Below are 13,846 nucleotides of genomic sequence, written 5' to 3'. Positions count from 1 at the left end.
AATAGAAAAAGAAAGTAGATTGTTATTCCCAGGGACTGGGCATCAGGAGAAATGGTGAGTGACCACCAGTGGGTAGGATGTTTCTTTCAAGAGTGATGAAAATGTTCTAGAATTAGTGGTGATAGTTATACAATATGATAAATGCACTGAAAACTACCAAATTGCATACTTCAAAACGACAAATTTTATGTTGTGTGCATTATATCTCAATAAAACAGTGTTTAATACAGTGAGAAGGTTGGAGAGTGCATGCAAATGGCAGGAGGACACTTTGTTTCCTGCCCCTCCTGGCCTGCTTCCCTGTGCTGCTTCCTTCGGGAACTCCCCCTGGGTTGTGCTTCACACGTTTGTTTTGTGGGTTCAGGTTTTGCAGCGGTTACAAATCCATTTCGCAGGACTAGGTTGACCGAAATGGAAGCGAGAGGGCTCAGGATCCTGCTCCAGGCAGAACACTGCGTCTGAGCGGTCACCAGTGGAGGGCTGCTGGGTGGGGTCCACCCGGCCCTGCGCGTTGGCCTTGCACTGGGCAGAGGCGCTTCAAGGAAGCCTCCGGCACAGAAAAGCAGATGCTGGCACAGGAAGGGGCTTGGGCCTGCCAGGTAGTGAGGCCCCTGAGGGCAGGGGCTGCCTGCTCTGATGGGGTCCCTTTCTGCAGGACGTCCTTGGTGTGGGTGGCCGCACACTCCCTGTGGAGTCGCCTGTGCTGCTGCAGTGGGAAGGCCCTCCTGTCTTTGCCCTTGCCCTCAGTTCCTTCAGTCCTGCTCTGCTCTTGCTGCCGGATTCTTGGTGTGCACCGTGAGTCGGAAGCTGAGTGTCACACCGAAGGCAATGGGACCAGCAAGACAGCGCAGAGGCAGTGGCACCCACAGCACAGAAAACCCCAAGTGAGGAGAGCTCTCAGGGAGCTCTGGCCATGCACAGGCGGGACAATGGGTCTCCCGGGGTGCCCAAGCTGCTGCCAGGGTGGGATGAGTGAAGGGCAGGCAGGGTCATCTCTGGAGCTCAACTGTGCAGGCCCTGTGGTGGGGAGAGTCCAGGACCACGCCAGGAGGGTGTCTGTGGACCCAGGGCCCAGGCAGCCTCAAGGGACAAGGGTCCCATGTGTGTGCCTGTGGGCCTGGGTCTGGACTTGCCTCCCTAGCCGACCGGGCCCCAGGTCACGCCGCAGGTGTGCACGCAGCGGCTGCGTGGGAGGGTGAGGGCAGGTATGAGAATGGGACGTGGGCCACTGTGCTCCATCCCGCCGGCGATGGCCTGCGTCCAGGAAGGTGTGCTGGTGGGTGGGCACCTGTGCGCTTGCCGGGTGTGACAGGCAGTGTGCTTTGGCAGGGCTGCCCAGGCCCGGTCACTCGGCGTCCAGGTGGAGCTGCTGTGTGCGATGGCCCCTCTGCCCCCCACCGTCTCCCTTCTCCCCACCCCCAGGAATATCCAGGCTCTTTCTTTGTCTCTACCCCTGGCTCTGTGGTCCTTGTCCTCTCCGCCTCCCCCTGCTGTGTCTCTCCCACTCACCTCCCTCTCGGGAGATGCTGGCCCCGGGAGCCCGTGGCCCTCCCTCCCAGGCGCCTGTTTGAGTTGGGAGGCCTCTGGGAAGCCTCTTCTCCCCATCTCTGACATGACTCATTGTCACCCTGTTTTATGGGGCCTTAATGAGTCCATTCAGGCAGACAGAGCTGCACCGGGGTGTGGGGACAGACGTGGCAATTAAAAAGATGCCAGTAGCCAGCATGGCTGGCACCAGAGGGCCCAGAGCATGAATGAGAGGGATCCTCCCTGTGCACTGAGGGGCTCCAGAGAGCCAGAAGCCCAGGTAAAAGCCCCGACGGCACAGCCTTGCCATCTGCGGAGTCCTCCCGCTGCCACGCCTCCTGGGCACAGACCTGGGCGGCCTGCAGTCACAACCCTGCTTCACAGACAGGAAAACGGAGGCCACACAGCACAGCGAGGCCCTGCCCTCGGGCTGCCCAGGCTGGGGAGAGCCCTACCCAGCCCCTGGCTGAGGAGAAAGCCTGGGAAGGGGACCTGAACCCCCAGCCCAGGAGCTGAGGAGGACCATCCACCATCCAGACACCAAACATTCCCTGACTCCTCTGGTACCACCCTAAGAAGCTTGACTAAGTAATTTCCCAGAATCAGGTTGTCTCCCTGCAAAGAATTCTGGGGCCTGATGTAAAAATAATAAAATATTCTCCACGTCATTTCATTCATTCACTCATTCTTTCATTCTACGCCTATTCTCTGGACGCCTGCGATGAGAGGCCTGTGTCAGATGCGGCAGCCAACAGCGAGCCTCGACCTGAGGGCGCTACAAGGGCCAGAGGAGGAGGCCAGGGCCCTCTAAGACCAGCCCAAGGCCGGCTCCCCCTCAAAGCCTTGCCTGATGCCCCTGGCCCAGTCCCAGCCCTGTGCCTATGTGACGGCCCATCCCAGGGCGCGTGATGGCTGTGGCTGTCCATGGCAGTCCGTGTCTCGCTGGCCTGCGGCTCACGTGGGCCGGCGCCCAGCACAGGCCACCCACAGCCACAGTTGAGCAGAGTTGTCTGCAAAGGGGCTGACAGCACCTTTAGGTGAAATGCCTCATACACGCTGGGTTCGTGCGCGGGTGAAGGGTTATGAGAGTGGACGCTCAAGTCTGGCTGGGTGAGGGCGGGCAGGAGGGAGGGTCAACCTGGGGCAGGGAGGGGTCAACCTGGGGCAGGGATGGCGTCAGAGGCCAGGGTAGTGGCTTGGCCTTGGTCCCAGAGGACACTGCTTCTGCCTTTGGACAAGACCCAGCTGAGCCCTGCCCTGACCTTGTCCTTCCCAGGGACTGGCCACCCCCAGTACAGAGCCGATGGACTCACTCCTCCTAAATATGCAGACTGGGAAACTGAGTCAGAGACGTGATTTACCCAGACCCACAGCCGCCCAGAACAGAACTGGAATTCAAATCAGATGACTCTGGTTCCTTCCATATGTCAGCCCCAACAATAAAACAGTAACAATAATAGTATCAACAATAACAACAACCCTTTTCAGATGAGCGTCATGAGCTCAAATGCACTTTCTCTGACATCATCTCTTTGGACGCTCTTGAGAGCTCAGCAGGGCAGCAGTTCTCAGCCCCTCTGGGAGGCCGGGAAACCCAGGCACGCCGTGCGCTGCTGGGCAGGTCCAGTCCGTGCGAGGCTGGGTCTAGTTCGTGGGCAGGGCAGTGTCAGGATAGTGGGGCAGGAATGGGGCTTCCACCCACCCTGGGGCTGCCCCTCAGCAGGCTGCCTGGTGGGGCCAGGGCAGGGCCAGAAACTTGCTGCGTGGCCCGGGCGTCAGGCAGGAGCGACAGCTCCAGGGAGGCCAGGGTCCAGCCCACTCAGCTGCTAGGCTGGACTGCATTCCTGCCAAGGTCTGTCCTGCTCTGACCTGTCTTCCTGGCAGCCGCTGCTCAGGGCCGGGTGGGTCCAACCCTCGGTATCCTGCCAAAGCAGAGGTGGCTGTAGGGTCAGAGCGTCCTCTGCTCTCCCTGCCTCTCTGCCTTTGCTCACTCCCCTTCCATTCAGGGCTGGGAGCCTTTCCCCTCTCTCGTGTCACACTCCCACTCATCTGTCACACCTGCCGGAGAGGCACTGCCAGGAAGCTCTAGACTTCCGCAGAAGGAGTCAGTCCTTCCGCTGTGCCCTGCCATATTGTCATATGGATATAGCCGTCTCTCTGCCTCCTCTGGGTATCCTGACTACAGCAGGGTCTCCAGCCCCATTCTGGGGGCTCGACACCCCCTTTTCCTTGGTGAGAAGGGTCACTTTAAACCAGGGGAGGTAGGATATGGGACCCCAGACTCAAGCTGTACCAAGCAGAGGGAGGGGGCTATGGGGAGGTCCAATCAGGGCGAGGGGCTCAGTGGCTCCCTCCAAGCCAGTGAGGACACTTGGATGCCACTGGCCAGTCCAAAATCCAGCAGCCGCTGCGGTGCCTGGCCAGGGAAGCCAGCTCTACCTAGCAGCTCAGCTGCCCCCAAGAAGCTGGATTTTATCTAACCAGCAAATGTTGTGTGTACTCTGGACTAGGCACAGTTCACTTCCTCCTCATGGCAGGCATGTCAGAGGGGAGGACACTGAGGCACAGAGGGGTTAGGGAACTTGCCCAAGGTCACTCTGCTAGCACAAGGCAGAACTGGGATCTAAGGAACGCTGACCTTCTGGCGCCACAGTCTGAGCACTGCTGCCCAGCCCCCACCCAGGGAGCCACGTCCACTGGAGGCCAGACCCCAGAGCCCAGAGGGCTGAGACCAAGACTGAGGCCACTGGTATGGATGCAGCAGATCTCTGTGGCCCCTCCTCCTGGCTGTGTGACAAGTTGCTTAACCTCTCTGGGCCTCAGATGTCTCCATTTTACCGTAGGGATAGTAGCTATACCCATCCAGTCAACATTTATTGAACACCTTCTGTGTGTCAGGCCTTGTTCTAGAAACCAGGACCCAGCAGTGATGAGGATAGGCAAAACTTGCCTCCTGGGGGTCAGGGGTGATGTGGATGACCACAGACAAGAGTGTAGAAGCACTTTGTGCACCAAAGCCAGGACAAACACCTTCTTCTTAGTGTCTCTGGCTCTTTTTCGTTTTCACTGGGTTCCACTGACTGTGCCTGAAGCATAGTGGAGATTTGGGAAGTGCCCACCTAGGGAGAAGGGGACTCCAGGAGACAGCCACAGGGTGGGGCCCAGGGCAGAAACACCCCTGCTCTAGGAGCCGTGCTGGAGCCCTGAGGTTGGAATGTCCTCTCTGTGTCCCTGGGGTGGGGCAGGGGTGACAAACACCAGCATGAGGCCAGCAATCCCTGGGCACATCCCGAGGTGTGGTAGCATCCTGTCTGACAGCTTCTGCATGAGCTCAGGTTCACCTGCCCAACTGGGCCCAAAGCAGAAGTTTCACCCGTAGGTCTGAGCTGGGAACGTCTATCTTTTTTTAGAGATGTGGTCTCCCCTTGGCAGGACTGTGGACTTACTGGCTCATCCTCTCATCCCCAGAATGTACTTAAGGACAGGACAGTCCCCCTTTCTTAGAGTGCCTCTCTTTCTTAGAGACAGAGTCTCACTGGGTGGCCCACGCTGGAGAGCAGGGATCACAGCTCACAGCAACCTCCAACTCCTGGGCTGAAGTGATCCTCCTGCCTCAGCCTCCCAAGTAGCTGGGACTATAGACATGTACCACCACGCCCAGCTAACCATTTTTTCTTTTTCTTTTACTTTTCTTTTCTTTTTTCTTTCTTTTTTCTTTTCTTTTCTTTTTTTTTTTTTTGTGGAAATGGGGTCTGGCCATGTTACCCAGGCTGGTCATTTTTTTTTTTTATTATTTCGGCATATTATGGAGGTACAGATTTTAAGGTTTCAATAAATGCCCTTTCCCCCCCTCCCCCCACAAGTCTGACTTTCCAGCGTGACCATCCCCCAGATGGTGCACATCTCACTCATAATGTATGTATATACCCGCCCCCCTTCCCCCTGCCCAATACCCTATTACTGTAGTTCCTATGTGTCCACTTAGGTGCTGCTCAGTTAATACCAGTTTGCTGCTGAGTACATGTGGTGCTTGTTTTTCCATTCTTGGGATACTTCACTTAGTAGTGTGGGTTCCAGCTCTAACCAGGAAAATATAAGATGTGCTATATCACCATTGTTTCTTAGAGCTGAATAGTACTCCACGGTATACATATACCACATTTGATTAATCCATTCTTGGATTGATGGGCACTTGGGCTGTTTCTACACCCTTGAATTATGAATTGTGTTGCTATAAACATTCAAGTGCAGATGTCTTTTTTGTAGAGTGTCATTGGATCTTTTGGGTAGATGCCCAGTAATGGGATTGCTGGATCAAACGGTAGATTCACTTATATCGCTTTAAGGTATCTCCATATTGCTTTCCACAGAGGTTGAACTGGTTTGCAGTCCCACCAGCAGTATAGGAGTGTTCCTCTCTCTCCGCATCCATGCCAGCATTTGTTATTTGGAGACCTTTTGATAAAGGCCATTCTCACTGGAGTTAAGTGATATCTCATTGTGGTTTTGATTTGCATTTCCCTGATGATTAGAGATGATGAGCATTTTTTCATATGTTTGTTGGCCATTCTTCTGTCTTCTTTAGAAAAGTTTCTGTTCAAGTCCTTTGCCCACTTTTTAATAGGGTTATTTGATTTTTTCTTGCTGATTTTCGTGAGTTCTAAGTATATTCTAGTTATCAGCCCCTTATCGGATGCATAGGATGCAAAAATTTTCTCCCATTCTGTAGGTTGTCTGTTTACTTTCATGACTGTTTCTTTGGCTGTGCAGAAGCTTTGTAGTTTGATCATGTCCCATATATTTATTTTTGTTGCTGCTGTGATTGCCTTTAGGGACTTCTTCATAAACTCTTTGCCTAGGCTGATGTCTAGGAGAGTGTTTCCAACATTTTCCTCTAGAATTCTAATAGTTTCATACCTTAGATTTAAGTCTGTTATCCAGCGTGAGTTGATTTTTGTGAGAGGTGAAAGGTGTGGGTCTTGCTTTAGCCTTCTACAAGTGGCTATCCAGTTTTCCCAGCACCATTTATTGAAAAGAGATTCTTTTCCCCAGCATATGTTTTTGTCTGCTTTGTCAAAGATTAGATGGCTATATGAGGATAGTTTTATATCAGGATTCTCAGAGCTGTTCCACTGGTCAATATTCCTATTTTTGTGCCAATACCAGATTGTTTTAATTACTACAGCTTTGTAGTATAGTTTGATATCTGGCATATTAATACCTCCCTTTTTTTTTTTTTTTTTTTTTTTGAGACAGAGTCTCACTTTGTTGCCCAGGCTAGAGTGAGTGCCGTGGCATCAGCCTGGCTCACAGCAACCTCAATCTCCGGGGCTCAGCGATCCTACTGCCTCAGCCTCCCGAGTAGCTGGGACTACAGGCATGCGCCACCATGCCCGGCTAATTTTTTTTGTATATATATTTTTAGTTGGTCAATTAATTTATTTCTATTTTTGGGGTCTCGCTCAGGCTGGTTTCGAACTCCTGACCTTGAGCAATCCGCCCGCCTTGGCCTCCCAAAGTGCTAGGATTACAGGCGTGAGCCACCGCGCCCGGCCCCATTTTGTTTTTGTTGCCTAGAATTGCTTATGATATTCGGGGTCTTCTTTGGTTCCATACAAAGCGTAAAATTATTTTTTCTATATCTGTGAAGAATGCTGATGGGATTTTAATAGGTATTGCATTGAATCTGTAGATCAGTTTAGGTAGTATAGACATTTTAATGATGTTGAGTCTGCCGATCCACGAGCATGGAATGGATTTCCATCTGTTTACATCCTCTGCTTTTCCTTCCTCAGTGTTTCATAGTTCTCCCTGTAGAGGTCTTTTACCTCCTTGGTTAAGTATATTCCTAGGTACTTTAATTTCTTTGTTGCTATTGTGAAGGGAATTGAGTCTTTAATTTGGTTCTCAATTTGATTGTTGTTGGCATATATGAATGCCTCTGATTTCTGTGTATTGATTTTGTATCCTGAGACTTTACTAAATTCATTTATCAGTTCCAGGAGTTTCCCAGGCTGGTCTTGAACTGGCTTCAAGTGATCCTCCTGCCTTGGCCTCTCAAAGTGCTGGGATTACAGGCATGATGTCTCTCTCTTTTTTTTTTTTATTAAGAATAGCTTTCTTGGCCAGGAACGATGGCCCATACCTGTAATCCTAGCACTCTGGGAGGCCGAGGCGGGCGGATTGCTCGAGGTCAGAAGTTCGAAACCAGCCTGAGCAAGAGCGAGACCCCGTCTCTACTATAAATAGAAAGAAATTAATTGGCCAACTAATATATATAGAAAAAATTAGCCAGGCATGGTGGCGCATGCCTGTAGTCCCAGCTACTTGGGAGGCTGAGGCAGCAGGATTGCTTGAGGCCAGGAGTTTGAGGTTGCTGTGAGCTAGGCTGACACCATGGCACTCACTCTAGCCTGGGCAACAAAGTGAGACTCTGTCTCAAAAAAAAAAAAGAATAGCTTTCTTTCTGAATATAAAAGTAATTCTTGTTCATTATAAAAATAAAATTGGGAAAGCTAGAAAGATAGCAGATTATATGAAAAATCACAAAATCACCCTATCTAGCCTCCCAGAAGGAAACCTTATCTAATATGTTGCTGAACAGACCGCTGGGTATTTTCATGTGCATATTCTGACATGGTTGGGACCAAGCTACATGTGGAATTCTGTGTTTGGTTCTTTTCACTTAATATATAATATGCCATCATTTAAAATTATGTTTACTGTTTCTTTCTGATTACAAAACCAATATATGCTCATTGTAAAAACAAACTAACAACTATAAAAATGTGGAACAGAGAGAGTCCAATGGGAAAAGAAAAGTGAAAGTTCCCCACAATCCCCAACCTAGAGGCGTCACTGTGGTGTGTGCAGACCAGCAGAGGCACTTAGAACGTGGGCTCAGGACCAGGTTGGCCTGGGTTCAAATCCTGCCTCCATAGGTAACTCCTGGCTCTCAGGCCTTGGTTTTCTGGAAGTAGAATTGATCAGCATGGGGCCTATGCCATAAAGCTGGCTGGAGGAATGAAAGAATAAACAAAAAGCATTGCCAGAAAGGAGTCCCAATAGGTAAAGTGCTCTGAACAGTACACAGTACTTGCTGGATAAATGTTAGGTTGTGCAGTAAGCACCAGACCCCACAATAGAGAATGGAGGCTCACCATTCCCTATAACTCATTTAATCCTTCCAAGTACTCTCTGAGGCAGGTACTTTTATTATCCCATTTTACAGATGTGAGAACTGAGGCTGAGAAAGGTTGAGTGTCATAGCAGCACTATTCACAATAGCCAAAAGGTGAAGGAAGCCCAAAAGTCCATTGATGAACGAATAAATAAATCATGATATTTCCAATATAATGGACTATTATTCAGTCACAAAAAGAAATGAAATACTGACACATGCTACAAAATGGATGAACCTTGAAGACAGGATGCTAAGTGAAAAAAGCGATTCACAAAAGACCACATACAAAATGATTTCTTGCATATGAAATGTCCAGAATAGCTAAATCCATAGAAACAGAAAGCAGATTAGTGGTTGCCAGGGAAAGGGAGGAGGAAGGAACAGGGAGTGACGGCTTAATAGGTACGGGGTCTCTCTCAGGGGTGATGAAATGTTTTGGAACTAGAGGTGGAGGCTGCACAACACTGAGAATGTACTAAATGCCATTAATCTTTTAGTTTAAAATGGCTAATTTTTTTTTTTTTTTTTTGAGACAGAGTCTCACTTTGTTGCCCAGGCTACAGTGAGTGCCGTGGTGTCAGCCTGGCTCACAGCAACCTCAATCTCCGGGGCTCAGCGATCCTACTGCCTCAGCCTCCCGAGTAGCTGGGACTACAGGCATGCGCCACCATGCCCGGCTAATTTTTTTTTTTTTGTATATATATTTTTAGTTGGTCAATTAATTTCTTTCTATTTTTGGTAGAGACGGGGTCTTGCTCAGGCTGGTTTCGAACTCCTGACCATGAGCAATCTGCCCGCCTCAGCCTCCCAAAGTGCTAGGATTATAGGCGTGAGCCACCGCGCCCGGCCTAAAATGGCTAATTTTATGTTATGTGAGTTTAATGCCAGCTAAACTTTAGAAAAGAGAAAGAAAGGTTGAGCGATTCGCCCAGGCTCAGGGTCACATAGCCAATGCCAGGCGGGGCGCTGCAGGGATTCTCCCACTGGGGCAACTGTGGACCACACTGACCCCTTATTCCTCAGGCTTCGTGCTCATCACCATGACCCCAGTTTCCAGAGTAGAGGCACCGGGTCAAAGGCTCTGCATGCAGATGGCACAGGAAGGGGGGGCTGGGGGGTGGGAACGCAGCACAGCCAGAACCCCACAAGACTGGTCGGTGCAGTTTCCTCAGGGCGAGCAGGAGCAGAGTGGGGGGGCAGGCTCCCCTTTGGCCTGCACTTTTGGCTACACCTGTGCTTTCCACACCTGCCTCCTGCCTGCGCGGAGTATGTGCGGCCCTGCTCGCTTGCAGAAACCAGGACTCAAGGCGCTCCTTCCCTGTGACCTTCCGGCCCCACAGCCCACAGGTCCAACACGGCAGGGACCTGCCTCTGGCCACCACACAGCCTCAGAACACAGCTGTGCTTCTCTGAGCCCCAGTTTCCACGTCTGAAAACGGACGTAACAAGGACTCTACCACAGAGCGGTTCACATAGGACGGTGGACCTGAAACTCCCAGCATGGCTCTAGGCAGATGTGGATGAAGGCACCAGGAACTGTTTGTCCATTTGCCCCTAAGACGCCGCAGGCTTCTCTGGCAGTCTCCTGAAAAGTTGATTATGGCCTTGGAAATGTGTCCAAGGTACATCATTAACTGAAAGAGCAAGCAAAACCGGTGGGCCCGGCACTTAGCAGACACTAACACGCAGGAACTATTATTATGTGTTTGGGTTTTTAATGCTTTACCCGCTTAAGTTTCCACACCCACAGAACATCTCTGGAAGGCTTTGTGAGAACCCAGACAGCGATTAACTCCTTCTGGGAATGGGCGGGAAGGAAATTTTCACTTAATACCTTTCTGACCTCTTGAAAGTTTTCACTGTGAGCATGTGTTGCTTTTATAATAAATTAATAGTTTAAAATGAAATTAAATTCTGCAATAAAAATGTTATTATAACCCTTTCTGTGAACAGATGAGGAAAATGGCTCCCAGATTGCACCTCCTCCAAGAAGTCCCTCGATGGGTCAGACATACTGCTTCTTCCAGGCAGATGGGGTCACACTGACTGTCACTGTTTGCTTGTCTGCCTCTCTCATGAAATTAGGAGGATCCAGAGGAAAGGGCCTGCCTGACTCATCCCTGAGTCCGACCACCCAACCCTGGGGCTAGGCACAGATGATTAAAGAAATGAGGCTCAGAGAGGTTAAGCCAGCTGCCTGAGATCACAAAGTAAGTGGTTGTACAGGATGAGACCCAGGGCTCTGGCGTCCAACCCTACTACAACCTGACTTCCCTAGGACAGCCCCACCCACTCACCAGAAAGGTCCCAAAGAGGCCACCTGGGAATTGTCCAAATGGCCTAAGGCCTCATGCAGGTGCTATGCTATTTGGGGTGTGGGAGATAAGGTGGTTCATACTCCAGGTAGGAGCCGGGGGTGCCCCAGGTGGAGCTACGAGAAAAGCCACAAAAGAAGAATGGCTTATCCCCGTGTTTCTTGTTTTTTGAGACAGAGTCTCGCTTTGTTGCCCAGGCTAGAGTGAGTGCCGTGGCGTCAGCCTAGCTCACAGCAACCTCAAACTCCTGGGCTCAAGCGATCCTGCTGCCTCAGCCTCCCGAGTAGCTGGGACTATAGGCATGCACCCGGCTAATTTTTTCTATATATATTAGTTGGCCAATTAATTTGTTTCTATTTATAGTAGAGATGGGGGTCTCAATCTTGCTCAGGGTGGTTTCGAACTCCGGACCTCAAGCGATCCGCCCACCTCGGCCTTCCAGAGAGCTAGGATGACAGGCGTGAGCCACCGTGCCCGGCCCCATTGTGTTTCCTTATTTGACACTTCAAAATTGAGATTTCAACTTCTTTTCCAAGAAAACACCAAATGGCGGATGAGGCCGGTGCAGCTGGAGGGCCTGGAGGCCCCGGGGGCCCTGGAATGGGAGGCTGCGGCAGCTTCTGTGGAGGCTTCAGCAGCAGCATTCATGGCCAGGTCGCGGCCAGAGTCAGGGCGGGGCCAAGGCCGCAGAGCTCGCGGAGGCAAGACCCAGGACAAGGAGTGGATGCCCGTCACCAAGCTGGGCCACCTGGTTAAGGACGTGAAGATCGAATCCCTGGAGGAGATCTATCTCTTCTCCTGGCCTATCAAGGAGTCTGAGATCATTGATTTTTTCCTGGGGGCATCTCTCAAAGATGAGGTTTTGAAGATCATGCCAGTGCAAAAGCAGACCCGCGCTGGCCAGCAAACCAGGTTCAGGGCATTTATTGCCATCGGGGACTACAATGGCCACTTCGGTCTAGGCGTTAAGTGCTCCAAGGAGGTAGCCGCTGCCATCCGGGGGCCGTCGTCCTGGCCAGGCTCTCCATTGTCCCCATGCGGACTGGGGAACAAGATCAGCAAACCCCCACTGTCCCTTGCAAGGTGACAGGCCGCTGCGGCTGTGTGCTGGTGCATCTCAGCCCTGGCCCTAGGGGACTGGCATCGTCTCGGCCCCTGTGCCCAAGAAGCTGCCGCTGATGGCTGGTATCGATGGCTGCTACACTTCAGCCAGGGGCTGCACTGCCACCCTGGGCAACTTCGCCAAGGCCACCTTTGATGCCATCTCCAAGACCTGTAGCTGTCTGACTCCTGACCTCTGGAAAGAGGCAGTATTCGCCAAGTCTCCCTACTAGGAATTCACCGACCACCCTGTCAAGACCCACGCCAGCGTCTCCGTGCAGAGGACCAGGCTCCAGCTGTGGCTACAACATAGCATTTTTATATGAGAAAAATAAAGTGAAATTAAGCCTGTTAAAAAAAATATTGAGATTTCAGCTTCCTAAGTCTAGGTACAAATTTTTCTGATGATGGCAAAGTCCTTCTGAAGCAAAGAGCAGCTGCCACTTCCTGGAAGATGGTCATACATGTGCCCATCTGCCCTTTAGAAGCATCGATGTCTCACAGGCACCTCCAACTCCCCATTGCTGCAAGAGCCAGGGAGAGGCTCCAACCCTACCTTAGAAGGGCTGGGCCTCTGTGAGCTCCACCCGCCCTGGCGGTAGCACCCAGCCTGGCTCTAACCCTGTGGCCCCGTCTGCCCCAAAGCCATAGGCCAGCCTTGTCCAGACCAGGGTGACCTCGACCTCCCAACAGCACTTAGTGGATGCATTCTCAGCAGACATGCAGCCAATAGCAAACATCATCACTGTGCCCTAAAACAAACAAGCATAACTTACAGTCCTAAAGTGAAGAAATTTCGGGAAAATTAGCTCTTCCTGCTCTATTTTGCTTTTGGAGAAGTATCCTTAGAGTCATGATCTTCAAACTTTTTGGTTCACATGAGCCTTAACATTTTTTAGGGGGAAACCCCATGACTCCCCAAAATCTTCAGCTGCAATTACAATTTCTAATGATTTATAAATGTTGATATTTTAAGAGAAAATTGTTACATGACTGTTTTAAAAATAATCGATGGAATCTAAGTTCCATAGCAATTCGACTCCCACTTTTATCCACTTAAAAATTCTTTTTTTTTTTTTTTTTTTTTTGAGACAGTCTCGCTTTGTTGCCCAGGCTAGAGTGAGTGCCATGGCGTCAGCCTAGCTCACAGCAACCTCAAACTCCTGGGCTCAAGCAATCCTCCTGCCTCAGCCTCCCGAGTAGCTGGGACTACAGGCATGCGCCGCCATGCTCGGCTAATTTTTTTTTCTATATATATTAGTTGGCCAATTAATTTCTTTCTATTTATAGTAGAGACGGGGTCTCGCTCTTGCTCAGGCTGGTTTCGAACTCCTGACCTCAAGCAATCTGCCTGCCTCGGCCTCCCAGAGTGCTAGGATTACAGGCGTGAGCCACCGCGCCCGGCCAAAAATGTATTACATTATAACGTTTGATAAATAATTACTGACCAATAAAGTAAAATTTATTAGAAATGTACTAATCATACAAAGAGGCCTTGTTTTCTCAATTAGTTCATGGTATCTACAGATTAATATTCCTAGTTAGAATGAGACATGGGTCAGGTAACTTTTGTTCTTTTTTAATTTATAGATATAAAACATGTAGAAAATGTATTTATATAAATAAGCTGATAGGAAGGGAAGAACTTTTGTCATAGAAATGCCGCTCAGTTCTTTGTCTTTAAAGATAAGTGGCAAAAAAATTCACATAAGGACACTCC

At 50.5% G+C, this 13,846-nt stretch overlaps 1 pseudogene; it reads left to right on the top strand.

Moving 5' to 3' along the window:
- The first annotated feature begins 11,571 nt into the window (after nucleotides 1–11,571).
- Nucleotides 11,572–12,439, top strand: LOC105861835 (small ribosomal subunit protein uS5 pseudogene; annotated as a pseudogene).
- Nucleotides 12,440–13,846: the final 1,407 nt, after the last annotated feature.

Source organism: Microcebus murinus, chromosome 16 (assembly GCF_040939455.1).
Source record: "Microcebus murinus isolate Inina chromosome 16, M.murinus_Inina_mat1.0, whole genome shotgun sequence".
NCBI lineage: Eukaryota > Metazoa > Chordata > Mammalia > Primates > Cheirogaleidae > Microcebus > Microcebus murinus.
The sequence above is the reverse complement of the archived record's forward strand: the minus strand, read 5'-3'. Positions and strand labels throughout refer to the sequence as shown.